Source organism: Marmota marmota, unplaced genomic scaffold (assembly GCF_001458135.2).
Source record: "Marmota marmota marmota unplaced genomic scaffold, marMar, whole genome shotgun sequence".
NCBI classification, from domain to species: domain Eukaryota; kingdom Metazoa; phylum Chordata; class Mammalia; order Rodentia; family Sciuridae; genus Marmota; species Marmota marmota.
In genome coordinates this window covers 16,564,972-16,588,664 of record NW_025999999.1, presented here as the reverse complement: position 1 = coordinate 16,588,664, position 23,693 = coordinate 16,564,972, and the positions used below count along the sequence as shown (strand labels likewise).

The following is a 23,693-nucleotide window of genomic DNA, read 5'->3' as shown; positions in this document are numbered from 1 at the left end:
AGATTGAAGAGATGAATGAATTAGCGTGATAACTGTAGACACCACCTGGATCCAAAGCTTCCCTAGGGCCAGGGCCTGAAATGTGTGCTAGGGAGAGACTGGAGGGGAGAGGTGGGAGGTGAGGCTGGTGTGTGGGTTCTGACAGGGGAAGAAAGCAGTAAACCGTTCCTTGACCAATCCCAGAAGGCCGGAGGAGAAGGCTGGGGTCCCAGGAGTTATGGGCAGGAAGAACAGGCTAGTTTGGTGGGTTCAAATCTTTTACTTGGTGGAACAAGACCCCAGTGAGGGGAACTCTGACTCAGTAGAGCTCACAAATGGTGGAATCTTGGGCAGCACCCCACCTAGCTGGAAGGCTGGCTCCAGAGGATTCATGAAGCCATAGAAACAGGTGCAGAATTGGGGGCATTTTCTTTCTGAGGGAGATGGCTTAGAATTTTTGTTTTTGCAGTCCCAGAGATTCAATCCAGGGCTTTGCACATGCTAGGCAAGTGCTCTGATACTGAGCTACAACCCAGCCTTTAAAAAAAATAATTTATTTTGAGATAATTTCTCACCAAGTTGTTTGGGCTGACCTTGAACTTGCCTCAGGCTCCTCAGTCACTGGGATTACAGGCATGCACCACCCCGCCTGGTGATGTTTCATAGTTTTTCTCCAATTCTCCATGGGCTCTGAGGCTCCCTGCTCTCAAAATGGTAAGAAGCAGTAACTACCTTGAGGGAGAAAGACCAAAACTTAATCCAATCAGTCAGTTGCCAAGGAGACTTCTCCGGTTCACTCTAACTCCTGACTCATATGAAGTTAAACTTTCAGAACAGCACAGAACCTCTGGGGGAATGTCTTGATGGATGGTGGGACAAGACAATGTTCAAAATTTTTATGACAACAGAGACCATGGATTGCTTGTGTCCCTCAAAGTACAGTCAAAGATCCATGGTTTAAGTGGTCCTCTGCCTACTTGATGGTTTAAGGGGTCCTCTGCCTACTTGAAGGTACAACAGAAACCTGCATAGGGTTCTCCCTGCCATCCCAATCCCCTCTATTAAAACTGATCTTGCAGCTGGGGTTGGTGGTGCATACTTATAATCCCAGCAACTCAGGAGGCGAAGGCGGGAGCAGGATCACAAGTTTAAGGCCAGCCTGGATAACTTAAGAGAGACCCTGTCTCAAAATAAAATAAAAAGGGTTGAGGAGGTAGCTCAGAAGTAGAGTGCCTCTGAGTTCAATCCCTAGCACTGCAGAAACAAGCAAGAAGCTCACCTTGCACTGGGTGCGGTTGTAGATGCCTGTGATTCCAATGGCTCAGGAGGCTGAGGCATGAGTTCAAAGCCAGCCTCAGCAACTGTGAGGCGCTTAGCAACTCAGTGAGACCCTGTATTTTGTATTTTATTTAGAAACAGGGGATGTGGCTCAGTGGTTAAGTGCCCCTGAGTTCAATCCCTACTACCAAAAAACCCCAAAACAACAACAACAACAAGAAACAAAAAATTGACCTTGCCTAGGCACAAATGACCTCCATGTTGTTAAATCAATGGACATTTTTGTCTTTGTCTTTGACATGCTGCTGTTGAGGTACTGGTACTTGTTCCCTCTTAAACTACTCTTTCCTTGTGTATTAGTTAGAATAATTCATTAAAAATGTAGAACGCTCAGCTCAACCTGGGTTAAAAAGCAGAGGGGATTAATCAGTTCATGTCAGTGAAAAGCCCAGTGGTTAGTAAGCCTGGGGTTTTGGTTCTGCAACCCCTGGACTGGCCTCTGGGATGTACTGGCTTTGTCTGTAATCTGCTTCCCCTTTTGGTTGTTCAGTGACCGCCAATAGCAAATCAGCTTTTTTTTTTTTTTTAATTTTTAATATTTATTTTTCAGTTTTCAGCGGACACAACATCTTTGTTTGTATGTGGTGCTGAGGATCGAACCCGGGCCGCACGCATGCCAGGCGAGTGCGCTACCGCTTGAGCCACATCCTCAGCCCAGCAAATCAGCTTTTTAAGTCATATGCAAGGGGAGAAACAATCTTTATCTTTGGACTAATTGGACCATCCTAAAACAATTCCTTTGGCCAGAGGAATACCATATGCTGTTTGGGTTAGATCTGGACTATCTCAATTAATTGATATGAAAGGGGCTGGAATTACCCCTGCAGCGAGGAATGAGAGGGATTCCATCCAAATCACAAGGCTGAGAGACAGAACAGATGTTGGAGAGATGGTCACAATGTTCCACTCCATGGCTCCTTTCATTTATTTTTCCATTTTGCTCTCTGCTTCTTATCACTGCTTCAACCCCTCCTTCTCTTCTACTCAACCCCTAGATGCTTAACCTGTGTTGAACTTCCCATTTTAAGTTCTTAAGTTCCTTGTTCTTCCTCTATCAAATTACTCACCTTCTTTTATTAGAATTTGTGGACTGATAACTCTCTTCCTTCTTAGTCTAAGGTCCATGAGGGTAGAGTGCCTGAGTGTATTATTCACCCTGCCATGTATCAGAAGGCCTGTGAGACAGACCAGGCTCCACAAGCAGCTTTGTGGTGTTGAATAATGATTCAACAATCCACTATACTAGGTAGTTTCCTTATTGAAGCTAGTAATATAACCTCCATTTTACATATGAGGAAATTGAGGCTCATAACTGTTGAAATGTTGTGAAGAACCACAGCTGGACTTTTTTCTTTTTCTTTTGTAAGAGTTGGAAAGAGATCGAAACTTGGGCCTCATACATGCTAGGCAAATGCTCTACCACAAAGCTATAACCCTGGCCCAGAGCTGGACATTGAACCATCAGTTGATCTCTCCCTAGAACTCACATTCTTTCTGCTATGTCCCCCTCTGTGGTGAACAGAAGATTCCAGTCTCAGAATGTCAGGTCATTCCTGGTAGAGGTTATCTGCAGTTATGGGAATCTCAGATCTTTATTACTTGCAGAGGGTGCTTTTCCTCTGGCCAAGCTTCTCCCAACTTTCACATTATCCTTATCCTTTTTTTTGCACTAGGGATCATATCAGGGGTGCTTAACCACTGAGCCACATCCCCAGTCCTTTTTATATTTTAAGACAAGAGTCTTGCCAAATTACTTAGGTCCTCACTAAGTTGCTGAGGCTGGCTTTGGACTTGCGATCCTCCTGCCTCAGCCTCCCAAACCACTGGGATTATAGGCGTGCACCACAATTTCCGGCTTCCCCATTCTTTTTCTTACTGCCCCAGTGTCCTGTGTAGGATGCCTTAGGAAAGGCTGACAGGTTCAGATGAGGGGAGATGTTGGCATTTTGAGAATTTTAATAATATTATCGGCCTTTTCTAAAGTAAGACATAGCTCATTTAATCTTCAAAGCAACCCAAGAGATAGATAATATTATTTTTCCCATTTGAAAAAAATTGGGATCAGAAAGACTACCTTGTCTAAGGACATAAGAGTTTACAAATGACAAAATATTGATTTGAGGCCAGGCAACCTAAACTTGAGCCCATGGTCTAAATCAAAAAGCCATAATTCAGAATGAAAGGAGTGAAGGGTAGGGAAATAAATGAAAGCAGCCTGGGCTATAAGCTGCCTCTCAACCTTATATCACTAGGTGAGAAATGACAAACCACTATGGTTGGCTTGGTTTTCATTAAGCAAAAATTTCTGTTTCTGAACTGGCTGACCTAGCATATTTTCCTCTCTATCAGCAGTAACTATTTATGAAGCACTTACTATATATATGCGAAGCACTGTGCTTTGCCAGAGAGGGAATGAATGTCAAGGTAAATAAGGCGCGATCCATGCCGGCAAAGAACCCTACTGCAAGTGAGGAACCCACACTGGCTCATGGAGAGGAGGAATTTTCAGGATTCGATGCCACAAAAGTCCAACAGATAATTTTCACTCGATGTGCAAATGAATTCAGGGGCTTGGACCTTGTCATCGTCTCTGTTTCTGTCCTGTCTCTGACTCTGCTGCCACTCTTTCCTTCCTCAGCTATTCTCTGGCGTGGCTCGGCTCCTGGCTGGGTCACTTCCGTATGGTGGTGGCCCTGACCGATTCAGAACCAAACCTCTGATCAGAATGGAAGGCCTGATTGGCACAGGTTACACGTGCTCTTCCGAAGACAGGGGAGAGGTGAGACAGAGGTGGTGCCTTCAAGCCAAACCCTTTACCAGAGAAAGGAGTGAAACCTGGTCTGGCAAAAGTGCCTCATGCCCGCCATTACAGTCCATGTAGCAAGAAAGGATAGAGTGAAAGAACTCTATCGTGATGAGGCTGTGACCTATCTGGACGGGGGCAGTGACACCTGCCTGTGATTGCAACGACTCCAGAGGCAGGAGGATCGCAAGTTCCAGACAAGCCCTGAATGGAATCCAGAGGGGGGTTTTCTTGGCTTGAGCCTTTCAAGGGTGAGAAATACTCTGAGTCACTTCCATTTTTGAGTTTTTTTTTTTTTTGGTTGTTGTTTGTTGAAAAATATGAAACAATGGCAAATAAGCACAAAAAATTCTTTTCTCTTTTAATTCTTTACATTTAGCAAAGAAACACTTGGACACCCTGTCTCCAACACAACCCAGGCAACTGTGCCATTCTCAGACAATCAGAGGGTCAATATGCTCCTGCATTTCGCTCAGGCTGAGTGGTCCAGCCACAGCCACAAAGGGAAAACGTAGATGCAATCTCTCCTTCCCCTGGCCAGAGTACCTTCATGACTGTCTACGGAGGTGAGTTTAGATTAATACTAACAGCTTGTGCTAGTGTCCCTCCTGCTCCACACCAGCACTGCTCTGAGCCTGTTAGAGATCTCAACCCTGGGTGAGCTTTGGGGTGAGCTTAGGAGAGGTCTCTGCGGGGTGGGGGACAGGGTCTCCATGCTGCTGAACTCTGGGAAACATCCTCCACATCAGAGTCCCAGGAGATGATGCCCTTGAGTTGTTCAAGACACAAAGCCTGTGCTCCCAGACATGTGGCCCACCACAGCAGTGTGATTCCCAAAGAAACGGAAGAAAATGTCCAATCCCAGCAGGCTTATCTACTCCCAGAAAAACAGTTCATCAGCCCTGGTTTTTGCTGAAATCACCAAACAGCAGTCCTCCGGGGATTTAGTTTTTGCTAGTGTCAAGTGTCAGAAACACAAGTTGGCCAGGAGTCGCCTCTAGTAAACTAGTCAACCTCCAAGGATGTGGAATAATTACCATAGTTGACAACTCTAACACAATTCTTCACCATAAACAGAAACAGAACACATTCTATGCAGTAGAGAGACTCTGTTCAGAAGTATTTGCACGAAGATAGTGTGTATTTTGGAAGGAATTCCTAGAACCCCTTGGTTTAAGCAAATCCAATAAGCAAAAAGCTGACTTTATACAAAAAAAAAAAAAAAAAAGGCTAATTCAGGGGAATTATCTACTTTGCAAAATAATGCTTCACTTTACAAAAACATTTCCCTGTGGTATTTCTGTCTACAGGAGGCTCTTGTTAGCATGTTTATAACTTGAGACCCTTTTATAAGAATAGTGATAGCCTCATCACTTTTGGGGGCACTCCTGGAATGGGGAGGATAGCAGCAGGACTGGGAAGTGCTCACAGACCAGGACTGAGACCCCAGCTGCTGTCAACAAGGACCTTTTGTCTCCCCACAGATCCACACTCCAGAGTGTTACCAGCCAACTCCCCCTGGCTCCTGGGAGACAGCTGTGGGGCAGGGATACCATTATGGATTTCATAAGAGGGAGGGAAATCCCAGCTCTGGGAGATGGAGTGACTCATCCAAGGTTACCAGCAAGTCAGCGGGCAGGCGGGGGCCCTCCCTGCTCCTGGCAGCCCTGCCTAAAGTGCTGTGTATTTTTAAATGCCTAGAGGATCCTCCCTCCAAAGCTCAATTCCCATCTCTTTGAATGTGAGCTGGACTTTAGGGACCTGCTTCTAACAAACACAGAATGGAAATGCAGTGACTTATAGTGGAGAGACCCCACAAATACCACCTTGACTAAGACTGGCATCAAGGTTAACATCATCAGTAATAAGACAGGTTGATGCCACGTGCCCCTGATTGGATGCAAAGAGCAAGACGCACTGCCTTCATGATATGCTTCCCAGACTCCTTAGTCTCAGTTTAATGATGAAACATCGGTCAACCCAAGATGAGGGATGTTCTACAAAACACCTGGCCACTCCTTTTCAAAAGCTGTCAAGGAAATGAAAGGTAATCAGAGTCTTCATTATACAATAACTACACAATAGCTGAGGATATGCTTTATTACCCAGTTGACTATGAAACCTATGTTCTGTATGGTTGAAGTAAGTATGCATATGATTTGCATTGTCCCTAATCTTAAGAAAAATTATGCATTCTATCTCCAGTATTTCTAAATAGATTATTCACATTGAGAAATTTCAAAAAGAAAAAAAAAAAAGCTGTCAAGGTCATGGCAGTCCAAGAACTTGTCACAGATGGGAGGAGATTAAAAAAAAACGGGACAACTAAATGTCACGTGGGGTCCTGGATGGGATCTTGGAACAGAAGAGGGACATTGGTGGAGAAACTGGGGAAATCTGAATGTCTGTAGTTTGGTGAGTAGTTTGCACTCATGGTCAATGTCAGTTTTGACAAATAGACCATGGCTATGGAAGGGTGAAGGTATGTGGGAAGTCTGTGTGCTGTCCTCGTGACTCTTTTGCAAATGTGAAATTGTCTTCAGCACAAGCGTCTGCTTTTAAGCAATCCTCTACTCCTCTTCTGTTTGGGAAGGTGGGGCAGCATCGGGGCTGGGCTGCACATTTGGCCAGTCTGGGTAGTTTCTGAGGAAAGAACAATGACATATTCCCCAAATTCTGCAGAATGCGACCCCATTGCCCCTTTTCTGAGATCACTCCTACTGGAGTGTGACAATACCAAGGAATGGAACTGTGTCAAACAAGGCCAGCCAGACAGCTTGGTCTGCAGACTGGGAGGGAAGCATACGTAGGCTATGGGAGCTGGCATACAGGGTGCAGGGAACTTCCCAGAATGATTTCCAGGACTTTGAAATGAATGATTTGAGAATATAAAGTTAATCAATTATAGCCCACCCATCAAACTTATCAACATCATGTACACAGCATAGCCAAAAAGAAACGCCGAGATTATATGGGAGGGAAAATCTGCGTTTCTCCCCTACTCTGACAGTCTCCAAGGAGGGCCACCATAGATTTCTTCTCTCCAAGAACATGCACACATCAAACAATCATCACTAGGGGGATTGTCTTTCTCCTGTCTTTGAATCTGGGTTGGCCTTTGACTTCCTTTGATGGATGCAGTATGACGAAAGCAATGTCATGCCAGTTCTGCGTCCAGCCTGTAAGAGTTCTGGCAGCTTCTGTGTTCTCTTTTAAAGTCAGCTTTCACAGAAGAAAGTCCAGAACCCCGAGACCACCATATTGTAAGGAAGCCTGAGGTAGCCCTAGGGAGAGGCCACGTGGAGGAACAACCCAGTTCCAGGTAAGTACGGGAAGTCCTGGACTTGCCAGGCCAGCTTAGCTGCCATTGGAACTCGGCTGAATGAGTGACCTCTGCTAATGCAAACAAACACAACCAAAGCAAAACTAGAAGAATCATCCCACTGGTCTATCGAACCCACACAATCATGAAAAAGAAAGACTAAAGCATTGCTCTTGTAAGCCACCAAGCTTTGGGTTGGTTTGTTACATGGCAATGGGTAACAGAAGCACCCACTGACTTGCTGTCTCCTGTTATTCAACTTCTTATACATTGCCTCATAAATTTTAATATTTTAACCTTAACACATCAAAAGGAGTTGTAGAATATTTCAGACAGATATTAAAGGAATTGGAAATCAGACTTACTTTACTTCTCTGTCTGCTCTTAAACTCTATCTGCTTCCCAGGTCACTCAGAATAGAAGACAAGCCATCAATATAGCCTGTAAGACCCACATGATCTGTTCTCCACTTGTTGCCTCCCTGATCTCAAGGCCTACTTCTCTTGGCTTTTGGTTCTATTTGAATATGCTGGGCACAGGTCACCTCAGGACCTTTGTATTTGCTGTTCTCTGTGCCTGGAATGTTCTTTCTGTAGAGAATTTCATGACTTGCTTTCTTACCTCCTCATCTTCACTCACTTGTTACCTTGTCAATGCAGTCTTCCCTAACCTGGTTTAAAATTGCTCTTTCCTCCTTCCCTAACCCTCTGTATCTCTTGCCTTAATTTTTCTCCATAGCCCTATTATTAATTAACATGTAGTGTGTTATGATTCATCTTATTTGGGGTCATCTTGCTTTAGTAGAACTAAGATAGCAGAGTTGGTTGGTACTTTTTTTTTTCTTTTTTAGTATTGCCATAAATCTAGAGTTAGAATGGTGTGTGGCAAAGTTGGTGTTCAGTAAGTCTTTTTTTTTTTTTTTTTGAGGTGCTAGGGATTGAACCCAGGGCCTTGTGCATGTGTGGCAATCACTCTATCAACTGAGTTCTATCCCCAGCCCTGGGTAAGTCTTTATTGAATGGGTGAACAAGTTTTCTCAAACCCAAACCCTTAGATCTGGTGGTTTCAGGCATGATGCATGGACAGCCTCCCCTACTGGTAGTGTGTGGCATTGCAGTTCATTTCTACTGGACCACAGGAAGGATCACCCAGTGCACTAAAGGAAAACGGTGCCTGTAGGCTGGAGGTCCACCAACTCAATGTTTTAGGCTATGTGGGTCATATGATCTCTATCACAACTGTTCGACTCTGTCACTCTAGCGTGAAGGCAGCTGTTAGCACACATAAGCAAATAAGTATGTTTGTGTTTCCATGAAACTGTATTTATGAACACTGAAATTTGAATTTCATATCATGGTACATGTAACAAAAACATTTTATTTTTTTTCCTCACCATTAAAAAATATTAAAGCCACTCTTGGCTTGTAAGCCATATAAAACAGATGGTGGACCATCTTTGGCCTATGAGTTGTGGTTTGCTAGACACTGCTATTGACAATCTCCAAGTGACCCAAAGTATGGGAGAAGAATTCAATTTCCAGGGCAAATAGCCACAAGACTATTCATTTTTAAGGAAGTATTATTCATAATGTGAGTTGATGAATATTCATAGTGATTTCTGCATTCCAGGCACTTTTATAGCCAATGCACGGGTGGAAAGTGTCAGGCAGGGGCCAAGTGAAAAGAACTAGTCCTTAAAATCAGAATGCCAAATGCAGTAACCGATTCATGCTTCCTTCCTGCGAGAAAGAGACAGCAATCGTGTGCGGGATCAGAGGCATGCCATCCCAGGTGGGGGACACACAGGAATCAGACTGATGGGGTGCTGAAAAGGGAAAGATTGTGAGTTTATTCCTTAATAGGTCAATTTTTTTGGAGGGGTGGGTGGCTACTGGGGATTGAATTCAGGGGCACTCAACCACTGAGCCACATCCCCAGCCCTATTTTGTATTTTATTTAGAGACAGGGTCTCACTGAGTTGCTTAGTGCCTCACTTTTGCTGAGGTTGGTGTGGAACTCATGATCTTCCTGCCTCAGCCTCCTGAGCTGATAGGATTACAGGCATGTGCCACAGTGCCCAGCTGCCAATTAGCTTTGGTGGATCTCATGGTTGAAGTCTGTGCCCTTGGCCAGAGAGTTATTGTATGAGTCAGGGTTCTCCAGAAACAAACAAACAAACAAACAAAAAACCCAAAAGGATATGTATTAATTATAAGGAAATGGCTCACATGGTTGTGGAGGCTAAGTCCCATGATCTGCTGTCAATAAGCTGGAGATCCAGGAAAGCTGGTGACAAAAATTCCAAATCCAAGTCCAAAGGTCTGGGAACCAGAAGAGCTGATACTGTAATTCTATCCAAGGATAGAAGATGAATGTCCCAGATCAAGCAGTCAGGCAGAGAGAGTAACTCAACCTTTTTCTACTTCTGTTCTATTCAGGCCGTCAATGGATTGGATGATGCCCAGCTACACTGGAAAGAACATGCTGCTTTACTGAGACCAATTCAAATGCTAATTTCTTCCACATATACCCTCACATACAGAGATACTGTTTAACAAGCTATCTGGGCTTCCCATAGCCCAGTCAAGTTGACACCTAAAATTAACCCTTGCAGGTACAAGTAAAAACCTAGTGCCTTTCTGACCACAGGGGAGGCAAGCCAATTTAGGAATCCAAATCAGATAGTGTTCATGTCTCTGGATATGATGCTTATTTGTATCAACTTGTATATTTAGTGTGTGTGTGTGTGTGTGTGTGTGTGTTTTGAGAACATTTAAGATCTACTCTCTTGGCAAAGGTAATTTTGATTTTATAAAAATGCAAAAATGGCTCAAAATCATTTGGGGAAAAAAGAAAAAAAAAAAAGATAAGTACAAACTCCCCTACATCTTTGCCGCCTCCCTTTGCTCTTTATATCGACTTCTTGTTCTTAGTGCTGCTTTAATTTTAGCCCCCTTTTAAAAGAAAATTATTATTTTGCACATTGATCAGATCCTTGGGAGTGAAAGAAAAAAAGAGCCCCAAACTCACATGTAACCTCTTCCCCTCCATTCTCAGGAGAAAAAGACCTCAAAGCAGAAAAACAAATAATAATAAAGTTAACAAAAGAAAAATAATCAAAATAATCCATGTCCTCACCATCAAGTATCATTGTTAAAAAGTTTTTCCTCCCACATTTTAAAAATCAAAGAGTGTCTTACTATATACCACCTCTGATATTTGATTATTCCGTTTGTTAACATCTCTCTGACACATCTTCCTATGCTAACAAATACAAATCCGCATAGTAGCTTTTAATGTTGCTGTATGTCTCACTCACACACACACACACACACACACACACACACACACACACCCCTTTGTATTAAAACCATTTCCTCCTTGGTGTACACTGAGGTCATTTGTTGCTGTTATAATTATACAATAAACAGGTATCTCATGCTTTTATTTGATTGCTTCCTTTGGATAAATTACTAGAGGTAGCATTTCTGAGGCAGAGTATAGTTTGGGCTCTTTATTTATATTCTCACATATTTAAGGCTTTTTGTGTATATTGGCAGGATGCTCTGTGGTCAGGTGACAGAAACTAAGGCTGTGTCGAGTACATCAGGAACACATGGGTGCCTGTCACTCTATTCCTCACCAATGTCCGGTCCTCACTTTTCTCTTTGTGGTACTAGGGATTTAACCCAGGGACACCCCACCACTGAGCTACATTCTCAGTTACCTCCCTGTTATTTATTTTTTTGGTACTGAGGATTGAACCCAGGGGTGCTCAACCACTGGGCCACATCTCCAGCCCCTTTTAAAAATATTTTATTTAGAGAAAGGGTCTCATGGAGTTGCTAAGTGCCTCATTAAGTTTCTGAGACTGGCTTTGAACTCGTAATCCTCCTGCCTCAGCCACCCAAGCAGCTGCAATTATAGATATGGGTCACTCTGCCCAGCTAGTTGCCTTCCTTTAAAAAAAATTTTGAGTGGGCGAGGTGGAAGGGGGTAGGAAAGATGGTGGAATGAGATGGATATCATTGCCCTACGTACATGTATGATTACACAAATGGTGTGATTCTACTTCATGAACAACCAGAGAAGTGAAAAATTCTGCTCCATTTGTGTACAATGATTGAAGAGCTTTTTACTGCTATGTATAACTGATAAGAACTAATAAAAAATTTTTTTGAGACAGGGTCTTGCTAAGTTGCTGAGGCTAGCCTTGAACTTATGATCCTCCTGTCTCAGCTACACAAGTTACTGAGATTACAGGTGTGCGCCATCCTACCTGGCAGAATATTAACATTTTTATTACCTTTGCCAATCTGATAGGTAGAAAATCCAAGTCTTGTCATTTGATTTGTATTTCCTTGATCGCTAGGGAGGTTAACTATTTTTAAAATGTTGGTTGACCAGTTTTGTGAATTTATTTTTTAACTTCATTATGGAAGCTTTTTTTAAAAAATCACAAAAGTAGAAGAGATCCCTGTGGTCACCCACACCTCAACATTTATTAACACATGGGCAATTTTGTTTCACTTAGCTCTTCCTACTTCCTCCTCTCACACATAAAACCACTAGATTATTTTTAAACAGATTCCAGAGATCATATCAAGGGTATATTTTCAGTATATATTTTAAAAACAAAAGGCTTCTTTTCCTGTGATAGTATAACCAATAACATTATCCAACATGAAAAATACAAGGACTTATTAAAATATCAGCAAGCACACAGTCAGTGTTAAGATGTATCTGATCGTCTTTCCTTTTTGGTGCTGGGGCTTGAGCCAGGATCTCATGCATGCTGTGCTATGCTTGTATCCTACCACTGAGCTGCACCCCCAGCCCAGCTCATGTTATTAAAATTTTTTAACAGTTGCTTGTTTGAATCAGAATTTATATGAGGTCCACATGTTTGCATGTGGTTGGTACATCTCTTAATTCTCTTTGTGTTGAGGTGAAATTCATATATAATGTAATTACTATTTTAAAGGGTACAATTCAGGGGCATTTAGTGCATTCACAATATTGGGTTGGCACCACGCTCTCTAGTTTCAAAACTTTGTCATCACCCCAGAAAGATACCGTGCTAGTAGTTATTCCCTACATCCCCCCTCCCTCCCGCCCTTGACAACCATGGATCTATTTTCTGTCTCTGTGAATTTACTTATTCTGTGCACGGGTAGCTTAAAGTTTCAGCAGCTGAAACAAGGCTCTGAAGTAACAGTGACAGAAGTGCATCTCTCCCTTGTACAGCCATGAGGGCCTAAGCAGTCCATGGCATGTACAGGTGATGTTGTGCCAGAGCCCTTTCCCTTTAAGGCCACAGACTGGCTGTTCTCGCATCACTCTGCTCACCTCCTGTTGACCAGAACTTATCACAGGGTCACACCTAGCTGCAAGGGAGTCTGGGAAATGCAAAGTCATGGTTCTATGGAAGATGGTGGGGGGGGGGGAGGTAATGAAAGCTAGCAGGTAAGCCCTGTTAAGGTCCCTTGGGTAACTGAAAATTTTTGTGGTATTAGGGATTGAACTAGGGACACTCTACCATTGAACCCAGGGACACTCTACCACTAAGCTCTACCCCTAGACCTTTTCCTTTTTAAAAATTTATATATATATTCACACACATTCCCTTCCAGGTACCTGTTTATTTATATATATTAAAATATATAATTATTATATATATAATAATTATATATATAATTTTTTTTCAAATAAGATTATATAATAAATATAGCAAATTTTTCCTAGAGCAATTTGGCTTTTCACATTTCAATCTATCATGGACATCTGATGTCAGAATATAGTATCATTCCACCATATGAATAAATCTTAATTTATCTAAACATTCTTTATTGAAGGACTTTTTAGAAAACTACTGTGGTATAAAATTTGACCTTGTTGAAATAAATATCTAAGTGAAATTGATGAGCTCTCAGCTCTGACTGGATACAAAATAGCAAATCCAATGGTGGCCATACTACGTGACCAAAGTCGTCATCTATGTTCCTGGAGGCGGGGGTGGGACAGTTGATTTAACTAAAGAATCTCAACTTTCTCAGAGAGGGATCCAGTTAATAATCAAATCGCTCACATTTGTCTTGCACACTCTGACCTTTCTCAGCATTTGTGATATTATTAAATCCTTCTATAGTCTTGGAAGAAAGTAGGGCATCTTTTATCATCCCCAAAATACAGATGAAAGCAGAGCCCAGAGTGGGAAACGCAGATGGGAGGCTGGCTGGTCAGGGCAGACCTCGGAGAGACCCGGAGTGCCCCTGCTTCACCCTCATGTTCATGGGGGGTCTGGCTCACCACTGGTGGATTGGACTTAGGCAGCCAGCCCTGGATTTTGGATCCTAAAGACAGTAACATAGACACTCGTGAGCCACTCGGTTATCTTGTGGCCCTTGAAGAATAATGCACACTGGCTAAGAAGAAGGGACTCCATCTGATGTGTTAGTCAGATTTTTGTCACTGAGATCAAAACACCCGAGAACCATTTAGAGGAGGAAAAGTTTATTTTGGCTCCTGGTTTTAGAGGTTTAGCTCAGGTTAGCTGACTCTAGTGCTCTGGGCCCAAGTTGACGCAGAACATCATGGTGGAAGGGTGTGGTAGAGGGAAGTGGCTCAGCTCCTGGTGGCCAGGAATCCATGAACTAAGCTCCATGAACTAAGCTCCGTGAACTAAGCTCCATGGCTTTCCCACCTCTGCACTGCACATGGGTGACCCAGCCTGGACACGAACTGGACAAGAACCAAGCCTTCTGTTCCAGGACTCCTGGCTGCGTGTCACTGATGCATCACAGAGGTGTGATGGAAGGGAGAATCCACGGGAGCAATGCGTTCAGCAGGCACGTAACCTGGCATAACCCAGCAGCCCTTTGGGGAGGAGATTGGAAACAAAACTGTGTGCCTTCTGATCTAGAGAAAACCACAAAAGAGAGGGGCAAGTCTACTCTGAGACTCCTCCCTTCCACCTCACCCCCAAATCATGCTCAGACACAGGGTTTCTGTGGCTCAGTGGAGGTGTGTGTTCATCACTTGGAGGCAGGTGGCATGGTAATGGGTGCAAAGTCTGAGGAATTAGAGACGCAGGGTTCAAGTTCCTTCTTCTCAAATTCCGAATGCTCTAGGTGATCCTGGACAGGTGTTGAAACTATGTCTCAGTGACCCCTTCTCTAAAGTAGGAGCCATCGCTTAGTTGGGAATATTGCATGAGAGAGCACAGTCCAAGAACTGAGCCCAGAGCGGGGGGGCAGAATTAGGGCTCCACAATGGTGTGGTGTTTATTAGCCATAAACCTTTACTGAGAACCTACAGGGTGCAAGCTATAGCGCAGGTCCCAGTGGGTGACATAAAAATGAGAAAGATACAGTCACACCTTGTAGGAACTCACAAACTAGTTGGGGAGGGATGGGCAAGGCAGAAACTACTTAAAAATTTTTAATTCAGAAGTCTTGTACATGAGGGCTGGAGCTCTGGTTGGAATAGATACCTCGTATTTCACATAAGCGTCTTCTGATGTATAGAAAAACACAGCCATGACATTCATCACCCTGCAAACACCTTCAGGGATTAAAGAGAGTGATGTAACAGAAACACCACACACACACACACACACACACACACACACACACACAAACACACACACAAAGAAAACTCGGTAAAAACCAGCAAACCAAACCATCTAACCCAAACTGTTTCCTAACAGTAACATTGACAAATTAGATTTGCAGATTGCAGATACATAGAGCCCTTCAAAGCCCCAATCTCTTAAAGGGCTCTTTGGATTAGGCAAACTCTTCTCAGGCCACATCCTGTGAGGCCATGAAGGCCAATTATGACATTCGTACTATCTGGGATCATTCTTTTTTTTTTTTTTTTTGGTACTGGGCATTGATCTCAGGGGCACTCAACCACTGAGCCACACACCCAGCCCTTTTTATATTTTATTTAGAGACAGGGTCTTGCTAAGTTGCTTAGAGCCTTGCTAAATTGCTGAGGCTGGCTTTGAACTCGCGAGGATCATTCTTTTTTTTTAATATTTATTTTTTAGTTATAGTGGGAACAATATCTTTATTTTGTTATTTTATTTCTATGTGGTGCTGAGGATCAAACCCAGTGCCTTATGCATGCTAGGTGAGCTCTCTACCACTGAGCCATGGCCCCAGCCCAAAGGATCATTCTTGATTTTGGATTTAGTGGCAAAGATTGATCCAATCAATGTCCCACATATAGTTAGGCTCAATGAAATTAAAAACAACAAAACTCCAACATCATCCTCAAATATAGGGCTCTCCCTCCATTAATAAAGCACATCCCCCATCCATGCTCAGCTTCAATAGTCTACCTACGAAAATGAGGCTTCTCCTTGCCCGCCTTGCTTTCATTATACACTTATTTATTTCCTTATTTACAGTTCTGAAGATTAAATTTTGCATGTCTTAGGCCCTTTTTGAAGTTTTATTTTGAGACGGGGTCTTGCCAAGTTGCCCAGGCTGGCCTGGACCTTGTGATCCTCCTGCTTCAGCCTCCTGAGTAGCTGGGATTACAGGGGTGCACCACTGTGCTCAGCCCATTCCACATTTAATCCTGAACTTGGAGGTGTGGTGTCTGGACCGTGGGGTCCTGTTGTGTTCTCTAGAGGTGCCCTGGTTCTCAAAGGGGAGACGACGGCTGTGCCTCCCTGTGTCTCCCTCCATCCGCTCCTGACTGCACACTGTCTGGCTGCAGGGGCCCTCTTTCCCCTTTCTCTGGAAAGCCAGCTCCACAGGGCAGGAGTTGAGCCATCTTTTACTTACAGACACGCCCCTGTTATCCTGTTCATAGATTTCCAATGACCACCTTGCTCATGTGACTTAGGGCTATCGTCACAGAAACACACTTCTAAGCTCCTGATCAGAGCTCCAGAGCTGATGTGGTCTGGGAAGAGGAAAGAGACCTTGTGGAATGCAGCCATGCCTGGGGGAATGGGGGACGGATGGGTACAAATGCAGGTGTGAGACATTCAGCTTTTGGAAAACAGGGGCAGGAGCAGATTGTTTTGAGAAAAGCTGAAAACCAGTAAACCCATCTAACCCAAATAGGTTCCTAAGAACTCACGAAGATAAATGGACCAGTTAGGGTGAAAGTGGGGTCCTGGAGCAGCTGTGGGATTCCCAGAGTTGCCGAGTGGGAGAATGGATTTTTCTAGTACATTAGCCAGGACTTGCTCTCCCGTGACAGTGGCCATTTGCTCAGGACTCTATGTCAGGCCTGCTCTAAGGGTTCTGTGTGCTCTATCCTACTGAATTATTGATTCTGAGATGTCAAAACATTTTATCTATCATTAGTCTGTCTGTCCATCCATCCATTCAGCAAACATTTACTGAGCAAGTACTAGGTCTCTGGGAGACTGTGATTAGACTCTCCTCCTCATCCCCTGTAAACAAGCAGTCCCCGCCCAATGTGATAACGTAAAGGGGACTGACTTTTCCAGGAATGTGCCAACAAAGGGTCCCCAGTTCCAGTCCCACCTCCCACCTTGTGAGTCAGAAATTAAAACTCCTTCATTAATCCCATCTTAAAGTCCCAAACAGTTCTCTGCTTCACGTGGTAATAAATATTTCATGCCCAATTGTGCCGCGTTTCTCGCTGTGTTTATTAAATGGAGTTTCTCATAATTCCAGTTATTCATTTTAATAGGTCAGGCCTTGGCTGTGATTTAAACAGACCGCTGAGGAAACAGCCGTGGTTAAACATTGTAACAATATGGATTATTAATTTAATTGGCCGGCTATTACTTGTTTGGACTCTGAGCTAACACATTTAGTTCAGTCTCCAGTGGCCCATAAACCGCAAAGGTCGTGACTTTAACATTCAGAAGAATGGGAAAAAGGAATGGAGGCTGAGATGAGGAGGAAAAGTTCCAGCCCAGCCCGGGAAGGCGGCGCGGGCAGAGCGGGCTTGCTGGAGGCAGAGCAGGGCAGAGGGGATTCATCTGCTGACTTCTCATTAAAGCTTCCTCAGCAACCGCTGTCTGGGCTGGTGACTGCCAGGAGCCAGAATTGCACTTGGATTTCTGAAAGGGCCCAACCCGTAGCTATGGCGATGGGACACCCCACCCCGGGCAGGCCTCGTCTCTCTGGAAGTCCCAGCCACATGGCAGGGGTGTGCGGTGGAAGGAGAAGTGAGCCGGCAGGGAGCTCCCGGTGCAGCTGGATCCACAGCCTCCCAAACACGGCAGCTATGGATGACCGCCTTCCTCCTGTGCGAAAGGTCCTGTGAATTTCCAGACACCACCCAGTGTCTGCAGGGGTCTCCAGGACCCCGAGATCTAGAGGAGACCAACCCAGACCTGAACTCCATGACCTGTGGCTGTCCACAGCCCTCCCTTGAGGGTCTGCATGTTCCCAGGTGAGCTTCCATCTCTAAGCCAGGTTCCTGTTTCTGCTGAATGGTTCCATTTATAGATGGAGTTCAATCCTGCTGGATGGACCAACGACGAAATCCAGCCCCTGTGCTGATCTAACACAGCCCGGCTCACTGTAGGCGCACTTGAGAGGGAGGGGCACTGGACGCAGGGCCCCGGGCCCCGTGGAGAGCAGAGGGCTGCCTCCCTGCAATGCAATGGGAAGGAGGATGTTCAGGTTCACTGATGGCTCCCCGGGCTCCTGGGTTCCCCCTGCACAGGTCATTCCCTGGGCTGCCCTGCGTTTGGATCTTCCAGTTCCCTGCTGTCTGGCTTTCACCTCTGTTCCCACGTCTCCCTCGAGAACAGCTGTTCTTAATCACGATCTGTAGACTTCCAAGATGATCCACAGGGTCTGTGAACTTGGATGGGAGGAAATTACTTCTTGATTTTTGGTAGCCTCCAACTGGATTTAGTATTTCCTCTTGTGAATGGAGTGTTAGCTGTACCTGTGATTTTTGTCACCACGAGAAAACTGGTTTTTTTTTTTTTTTTTTTTTTTTTTAATTTTCTTTTTGGGAATGAGTCCGGGGGTGCTCTACCACTGTGCTCTATCCCAGTCCTTTTTTTTTTTTTAATTTTGAGACCCCTGCCTCAGCCTTTAGAGCTTCTTGATCACAGGTGTGCGTTCTCAAGTTTGCTCCAGTGAGTTTCTCTTGGCATTACTGTTATTGCAGATCTTGGAATATCATGAACTTTGCTTTGGAACATCATGAAGCCCTGCTTTGATATTACACTAGTTCTCTGCTGGCCCCGGATTGCCATATTTCTTCCTGCCTGCAGGCGCTTTCTGGACCTATCTTGCCAATTCTGGAGAAACTCTGGGCCTCCAAGGTCTGCCACCAAAAGGTGAAGCTGCAAATTCCCACAACTGAGGGTCAAGACCAAAACCTTGGGGGGTTGGGGTTCCTTGTAAAACAAGCTGTGGACTTTTAAAATGAATTTGCAATAATTTATCTCTGTGAATCAGGATTCCCAACCCTTGAAATCATTAAAATAAAAACAAAACCTAGTGTCCAGGGGCTGGGGATGTGGCTCAAGTGGTAGCGTGCTCACCTAGCATGCATGAAGCACTGGGTTCGATTCTCAGCACACATAAAAATAAAACAAAGAAATAAATTAAAAAAAAAAAAGAAAAAAAAAGGACACTTCTCAGAAGAGGAAATACAATCAATCAACAAGTATAAGAAAAAATGCCCATCATCTCTAGCAATCAGAGAAATGCAAATCAAAACTACTCTAAGATAGCATCTCACCCCAGTAAGATTGGCAGCCATTATGAAGACAAACAACAACAAGTGCTAGAGAGGATGTGGGGAAAAGGGTACACTTGTACATTGCTGGTGGGACTGCAAATTGGTGCAGCCAATTTGGAAAGCAGTATGGAGATTCTTTGGAAAGCTGGGAATGGAACCTCCATTTGACCCAGCTATTCTTCTTCTCGAACTATACCCAAAAGACTTAACAACAGCATACTACAGGGACACAGCCACATCAATGTTTTTAGCAGCACAATTCACAATAGCTAAACTGTGGAGCCAACCTAGATGTCCTTCAGTGGATGATTGGATAAAAAAATGTGGCATTTTTACACAATGGAATATTACTCAGCACTAAAAAACAATAAGATCATGGCATTTGCAGGGAAATGGATGGCATTAGAGCAGATTATGCTAAGTGAAGTCAGCCAATCCCTAAAAAACAAATGCCGAATGTTTTCTCTGATATAAGGGGGGTGACTCAAAGTGGGGTAGGGAGGGAGAGCATGGGAGGAAAATTACCTCTAGATAGGGAATAGGGGTGGGAGGGAAAGGGAGGGAGAAAGGGAACAGCTAGGATGGTGGAAGGAGAGGGTCATCATTATACAAAATACATGTATGAAGATGTGAATTTGGGGTCAACATACCTTATATACAAACAGAGATAAATAGTGATATAAAGGTGTATTAAGAATTGTATACAAAAAATAAGAGAGCTCATGTATAATGGCATAATTTGGTGTAAACATACTTTATATACAGAGTTACAAAAAATTGTGTGTGAATGGATAATTATGAATGTAATGCACTCCACTATTGTCATGTATGTAAGAAATAAATAAAAAAGGAAAAATAAATAAAACAAAGATATTGTGTCCACCAAAAAAACTAAAAAATAAATAAAAAAAACCCCTAGGGTCCAATATTACAAGCGCTGCCTTTTCCAAGACAAGCATGTTGTGTTGACCATGACCAAGTTAAGAAGCAACCATTTTCACGTGGATGTGTCTTTTGAAAATGAAAGTTAAAGTCCCTTATGTTTTAAATGTATTGATTTGTTACTTAAATTAGTTTTTAAGTAGTACACGAATTACAGTTATTAGTCGGGCGTGAGGGCACACACCTGTGATTCCAGTGGCTTGGGAGGCTGAGACAGGAGAATTGTGAGTTCAAAGCCAGCCTCAGCAACGGTGAGGTGCTAAGCAACTCAGTGAGACTCTGTCTAAATAAAATATAAAATAGGGCTGGGAATGTGATTCAGTGGTAAGTACACCTGAGTTCAATCCTCAGTACAAAAAAAAATCACAATTAAAAAATTTTTCAAAATAACAGCATTCTAACATAATACACATTATATGTAACATACATATGTGTGTGTCACATAATGATGTTTTGGTCAATGATGGACTGCATATATCCTAGTGGTCACATAAAACTGGATTGCCTGGTGATGTTGTAATCATTTTAGCTTGTGTAAGCACACCCTGTGATATCTGCACAACAATGAAATCGCCTAGCCACGCACTTCTCAGAACATGACCCCATCGATATGTGACTTATGACTGTATACACACCTTTCATACAGTGAGTGGGTGTACATACATGTACACACATATACATGTATACTATTGGAGAACCTTGACTAATATAAAGGATTCATATAAATTATGGAGGAAAGTTGGAAATTGGCAGGAATGCTGTAGGCAGCATTATTTCTAAGAATTTAGGGACCCATGCCGTCCTTTCATGTGTGTATGTGTAGACAAAGTCAGATTACAGCAAACATCCCAAATATCCTGGAGAGGAAAAAGAAGTCCCAGATATGTTGCATAATGGAAACCCTACAGAGTTCTGAGGGCACGAGCATTTTGTGCTACTTACCTGTTGCGGATTTCCTTGCTCCTGTCCTGTGCACGCTGTCCACACGCCCAGCACAGTCCCAAGGGGAAGGAGAAGACTTTGACTCTAGGACAGAGACCAATGGCCAGTATCCTGGCTCTCCAGGGTGGAGATGGCAACTGAGCAGAGAGAAGCCTTCAGACTCAGCTGAGATTCCAGTTGGAGGAAGAGGAGGAGCAGGTGGAATGAATGGGGGCCTCTCTGCACTTTATATGGAAAAACTAGATGCAGCTGGCATACCCATGGATGCAGACTCCGGAACAAATCCTAGCAAGATGTGTGAAATGATTTCAGACTCCCTTGAGAAAGACGGAGGGAGACCCCTTTCCCTGAGACCCCATCCATACCTTACTAAGTGCTAGGGTCTAGAAGGTGGGACTGTCTGGCAAAACCAAGCCTGGCCCCTTGCTTCTCAGAAATTGTCCACCCCTAGAAATCCTTCCAGAGAGAGCTGGAGTCAGTGTTGATAAAAGGCAAGCCATTCCTAAATTCATGATTCTCGCCAGGGGTGGTGGCACATGCTTGTAATCCCAGCGGCTCTGGAGGCTGAGGCAGGAGGATTGCGAATTCAAAACCAGCCTTAGCAACAGCGAGGTGCTAAGCAACTCAGTGAGACCCTGTCTCTAAGTAAAATACTTAGGTGGGGGTGAGTTCTGGGTCTAAGCATAGAAACGTGTGGGCTAGCAAATTGCAGAAAATAGAGTATTGGTTAGTTTCAGCACAGAATTGCTGACACAGGGCATTTCTAAAAGTGAAGGAGCCAGGTGTGGTAGCATCCACCTGTAATCCTAAGGGCTCAGGAGGCTGAGGCAGAAAGTTCAAAGCCAGCCTCTGCAACTTAGCAAGGCACTTAGCAACTCAGTGATACCCTCTGTCTAAAGAAAATATACAAAAAGGGCTGGGGTTGTGGCTCAGTGGTTAAGCACCCCTCAGTACCAAAAAAAAAAAAAAAAAAAGCAAAGGAAACTCGCCTTCTAGGCAAGCCTGGTCTGTCCTCAGTGCATCCTTTAGCCTGTTGTAAGAGGAACCTGACCAAAGCAAAGGTCTCTTTGGGCAGTGACTCAATAAGGAGCTACAGGCAGCGGAGAAAGCAGAATGTGTGAAAGCCCAGTGAGGTCTTCATGCTCCCTGAGACTGGGAGTTGCTGAGGCTCATTGCATAGGAAAGGTTTGATGCTGAGGCTGCATTAGGAAGGTGGACTTAAGAGAGGTGGATAGTGGGGGAAAGACCCCCCAGTGAAGTGGGGCAACTGTGAGTCCAAGATAATGAGTGGGTGTGAGCTGATAGAGACTGGCTGAGTGTGGGCCACTGAGGCAGATGCTATGGATGTTTCTAGTTTGAGTGTTTGGCAAATGGCAGAATATTGAAGGAATCAGGAAAGCTGGAGAGGAGACAGGGTTCAGGAATTTTGAATACACTGAGTTTGAGATAAGGGCTGGGGATGTGGCTCAGTGGCCAAGTGCCCCTGAGTTCAATCCCCTGTACCTCCTCCAAAAAATTCGCAATTCTCCATATCATCCCTTTCCACTTGTGTGATGTGACGGTGTGTACACACGTGCTGTGGCACACACTGGTTAGAAGAACAAGCCTGGGCAACGAACGACTGAGTTCCTACTCTGTGCCAGGCAGAGAGGGGGGACACAAAGATGAACAAGCAATACCCTCGCCCTGCGGAGGGAGGCCCCAGGCGGACCAGAGAAATGGGCGTTTCAATAGGTGTTTCAACCTTGAGCCGCCATTTTGTGGGGCCTATTGCCTGGTGTCTCTCAGACAGTGACCGCCACTTCCTATGGCCTGGACTGTTGGCATGGCCACGCACGTCCTGCCCATAACAAGCTTCAGAAAGACTCTGGGTTTGGCCATCTCCAGGTGTTTATTTGGTTTTTCCTAGTTCTTGTTTTTTAATTGGTTTCAGATGTGAGTACCCAATAGAGGCCCTGAATAAATAAAACAGATCATAAAATATGGCCAAGCAAAATGGGCACGAGTAATCCCGAGTGCATGGAATGCACTTCCAGAAGGGCTCATAAATAATGAGGTGGAAACAGTAGTCTATTTTCTCTTTAATGGAAAGCCAATTAGGGACCCTCTCTGGACCGGCGGCGGGAAGGAGCCAGATCCCTTTATTCTGTAATGAGGAGGTGGGGGCGGGGAAGCCTCTGGTCACTGGGCCTGAGGAGAGTGGGGGAGCAGGAGCTCGGGGCTTGGCCTTCCACACTGGTGGGGTTTCCTGGTTGGTGCAGGAAGGTCTTGAAGCCTGAGCTGGCTTGGGACTAAAAACTAGCAGAACTCTCTGGAGGCCCAAAGCGGGAAGACTCCCCGGGGAATTACAGAATCCTGTTGTTACTGATGGATTATTGGCTCCTGTCCTGCCTTCAAGGAGGCCTGAGGGAGCACCCTGCCGGTACCATTAAGGCACCGGGTCCCATCAGCCCAGTGAATCTTGTCCCTCCTATGCCTCCGGCTTGCCCATCCACTTGCCTTCTCAGAGTTGCAGTGTCCTTCATGTCCCTCCCTGCAGAGCAGGGTCTCCTTCCCCTGGCAAGGGAGAGTGCCCTCCACCCTGTGAAGGCGGGAAGTGGGAGACAAAGAGGGAAGGTGACTTTTCAGAGTCACGGAGCTGCTACGCAGCAGTTTCAGAAATCA

General features: G+C 44.4%; 1 long non-coding RNA gene across 2 annotated transcripts in view; it reads right to left on the bottom strand.

Moving 5' to 3' along the window:
- LOC107149899 overlaps positions 1-7,948 on the bottom strand; it is a 29,572-nt gene extending 21,624 nt beyond the window's left edge. For both annotated transcript variants that reach the window (XR_001504497.2, XR_001504498.2), the window contains exon 1: positions 7,808-7,948. This is a non-coding gene — a long non-coding RNA (uncharacterized LOC107149899). The remainder of the gene's footprint in view (positions 1-7,807) is intronic.
- Between the last annotated feature and the right edge of the window lie 15,745 nt (positions 7,949-23,693).